A 3,851-nucleotide genomic window follows, 5' to 3' on the forward strand; every position below is an offset into this window, starting at 1 on the left:
TCTCTTCTCTAGTGTGTTGGCCAACACTCTTTTTCTCTCTCTCTCTGTCTCTGTCCTTGCCTCTCCTTGTGCCGTCTCCCTTCATAGAACAGGGGCAGGAGTGCTAGGTGTGCATCCCCACAGGCTTGGTCTCGGGAGCTATGAACAAGTAGGAGGGGATGAAAATCATGCAGGATAGTGGGCGCCAGAGTGAGGCAGTGTCTGTGGATGTTGACTCAGTCTCTGTTCATTGAGTCTGGCGGATATAGATGGAATGGGAGAGGGAGGCAGGGATGAGGACATTCATAGAGCTCTGTGTAATGATGGTCCTTGCTTGGCTTTATTAGTTTGCAGAGGAATTGTCCAGGAGCCCTCGCCGGAGGAGAATATGCAGAAGTGGATCTGAGAAGCCTGGACATCCTTCTAAGGAGACATGAATAGTCCTCGGGTTTCTGCATAACTGGCTGTTCCTCATCTGTACTTGCTGTAGTTTTCTTCACAGGCCGTGTGCTTCCTCCTTGGGTACGGGGCTCTGTGGCTGGGGAGGGCCCAGAATCTGCTCTGCAGAGTGACTATGTTGGGTGCCATTAAGAGGGCCAATGCAGAGAGGAGAAAAGGGGCCTGAACCCTGATTACAGGACGGTCACCCTTTCTTTAGTAAAATACTCCTCCTTCTTTTTTACTCGGTGTGGGTGGGGCGGGAAGTCCCCAATGTGAAAAGATCTGGAAATGAACAGGTAAGGGAGGGATCCTGCTGAGTGTCTCCTTTCCGATCAATCCTCCATCTCTCAGCGACACCCTTCCGGACTTACCTTCCTACCTCACCAAGAAAATAACTTTGTGCTCCCTAACCAGAAACCAGGGAGAAGGTAGTCTTTTTTTTTTTTTACCAGAAAGGACCCCTCTTCCTTGTGACGCAGTCCTGTTAGTAGGGTTAGGTGCACCCACGTGCTGGCTCCGAATACCACCGCATGTGATTACAACACCTGAACATCAACACATTTCAGAAAGGACCGCCACATCAATCCCTTCGGACGTAGCCCTAGGAATCTCCTCTGTCTATCTCCAAAGAGAGACAAGGCCTGGAATTTGGACACAGCTGAGGGAGCTGTCCGAATCTCTACAGTTGAACACTCATCAGTGCGACGGTGTCTTTCTTGTGCACAAGAAAACAAAGGGTCAAAGTTGTGGTTGGTTGAGCGGTGTAAATTGGGCAGGGCAAAAGAACTTGCGGAAGGATGAGGTGGAAGTGAGGGTGTGAAAGGAGCCCCCCACCTCACCTGTTCATTTCTAGACGGTGTGACATTTGCATGGTTGGGCCATTTCTTGGCTTTTTTGAGAAAAGGGGCGAATTTTCCCATGGCTTCCACCATCCCCTTACAGCTGCCCCTTCGCCACACTATGTTGCATCTGACCTGGATAGGTAGAAAGTAAGATTTCACTTCAAATCTCAAAGTCCAGTAGAAATAATTGTGGGGGAATTTCCTGTCACTAAGAGAAACAGAAGCTCAAGCCTTCTCAAGGGGTGGGGTGTCGCTCAGCCACAGGCACAAAAAGGCTCCCCTAGTTTAAGCGTGCGAGGGATAAGACGTTACAGCCTCGTTACAGGGCAGTCATTTTGCCGGGCATGTCAAAGTGACCTGTGGTTTAATTTGCTTGGCAAAGGAGACCCAAACCTTCCTTACAGGGTGGTCCTTAAGCCAGGGGCGTTCGAATGGGGCAGAGAGAAAAGCGTTGTAAAGGAGAGACCTCCGTTCCCTCAGGAGAGCGTAGTCTCATTGCCCAGCAAGTGCCAGCTGCCCAAGAGGAGCTAGAAAGGGGAGACCTGCACCCTTCTCACAGGGATTGGTCAGTGGCAAAGAGCATTCTAAAGGCTAGGTCCTAAGGAGCTCAAAGCCACAGAGACCTTGTGGTGATCTGCGTGTAATGTAATATCTCATTGTAAGGTGATGTGGCCAGCAAGAGTTAATTAACTCACAAACTGACCTTGACCTGTGGCCAAACTTTAAGGACTGGTTAGGAAGATCTGTAAAGGAATTAGAGGTTTGAAATGCAGCCTGCATTGTTAGAAGGGTAAATGTTAGCTCAGGTCTTGTCTATTGCTATAGCTGTGATTCAAAGATCAAAAAAGCAAAATAGGAAGACACTGGAGTGAGATAGTGTTATTGTCTATATCGGGGATGGCAACCTTTCACAAGTGGTGTGCTGAGCCTTCATTTATTCACTCTAAAATTTATTACTGGCACGCGAAACCTTAATGTTTTTCAGAAGGTCTCTTTAGTTTCTATGTCTATATATTATATAACTAGTGTTGTATTGTAAAATAAACAAGGTTTTCAAAATGTTTAAGTAGCTTCATTTAAAATTAAATTAAAATGTTGATCTTACACCGCTGGCCTGCTCAACCCGCTGCTGGTCTGGGGTTCTGTTCCACTAGGCCACCAGCAGCCTGTGCGGGGCCCTGCCCACAGACAGAGGGTAGCTACCTTCTCCCTGGTTCTGGCCCATTCTCTTGCTCTCTGCACTGAGCTGAGGTGGGAGTGGAGGACGGAGCACAGGGCTGGGGCTGAAGGGTCTGGCCCAGGAGCTAGAATGAGGGAGGGGGCTCAGGGTTGGGGCAGGAGGTCTGTGTGTGGGGGCACTTACCTGGGCAGCTCCCATTTGGTGTGAGGGGTGCAGGTGGGAATGTGAGTGGGGGTGCAGGAGCTCCCGTTTGGTGCTCGGGGTGGGGATGTGCAGGGGTGCAAGATTCAGGGCAGAGGACTGGGGCCATGTGAGGGGAGTGCAGGTGTCAGGGCGGGGGGGCTGGGTATGTGTGGGGGTGCCACAGTCAGGGCTGGGGTCGGGGGGGGGTGAAGGAGTCAACAGAGGGCTGGGTGTGTAAGAGGGAGGTACAGGGCTCAGGGCAGGGGCCTGTGTGTGGGTGTGTGGGGGGGGTGTCAGGGCTCAGGGCAGAGGGCCTGGGTGACTGCCCCCCTCAGAACCTCCAACCCCCTCTGCTCCTTGTCCCCTAACTACCCCCTCCTGGGACCCCTGCCCCTAACTGCTCCCCAGAACCCTATCCCCTATCTAAGCCTCCCTGTTCTTGTCCCCTGACTGCCCCCCTAGGAGCCTACCCCCTACCTGTCCCCTGACTGCCCCAACCCTTATCCGCACCCCGAGACAGACCCCTGGACTCCCACGCCCCATCCAACCACTCCCCCGACCTGACCCCCAGCACTCCCGACCCATACACCCCTCCCCCTGCTCCCTACCTGCTGCAACCCCCTCCACACCCCCGCCTCCTGACAACCCCCCCTGACTCATCCAACCCCCCCAGCTCCTTGTCCCCTGACCACCTCCTCCAGAGACCCCCCCAACCCTAACTGTCCCCTGACCCCTATCCAGTGCCCACCCCCTGACAGACCCAGGAATTCCCATGCCCCATCCACCCCCCTGTTCCCTGTCTGCTGCCTCCAGAGTCCCCCACCCCGAGCCCCCACCCCAGGGTCCCACCCCCTATCCAACCAACCCTGCTCCCTGTCCCCTGACTACCCCCACCCCTTACCAAAGCCCCCCAGCCCCAGATCCCCTTACCATGAGCTGCCAAGCAGAGCCAGCCTATGCTGCCCCATGGGAGTGCACAACCCTGCCCCTCAGAGTGCTGCATGCACGGGGGCAGGGCTCTGGATCAGTGGGGAGTGTCTTTGCCTCCCTGCAGATCCAAACACTGCCCCACAGGAGCACGCAGCCCTGGACCCAGAGCTCTGTGTGGGAGGCAGGGATCCGGGGGAGGGGCTGGGGGCTTGCTGCGTTAGGCCCGGTGCTCTAGCCCGGGAGTGCGGACCCTGCGGCTTGCTGCGCTGGCAGGATTTTTAATGGCACCCTGGAGT

At 54.5% G+C, this 3,851-nt stretch overlaps 1 long non-coding RNA gene across 1 annotated transcript; it reads left to right on the forward strand.

Annotated features, from left to right (window-relative positions):
• The first annotated feature begins 451 nt into the window (after window positions 1–451).
• LOC120393378 lies at window positions 452–1,706 on the forward strand. Its single transcript, XR_005592020.1, has 2 exons — window positions 452–501; window positions 873–1,706. It is a non-coding gene; the product is annotated as an uncharacterized LOC120393378 (long non-coding RNA).
• The last annotated feature ends 2,145 nt before the right edge of the window (window positions 1,707–3,851 follow it).

This window comes from Mauremys reevesii, unplaced genomic scaffold, assembly GCF_016161935.1.
Source record: "Mauremys reevesii isolate NIE-2019 unplaced genomic scaffold, ASM1616193v1 Contig197, whole genome shotgun sequence".
NCBI classification, from domain to species: Eukaryota; Metazoa; Chordata; order Testudines; family Geoemydidae; genus Mauremys; species Mauremys reevesii.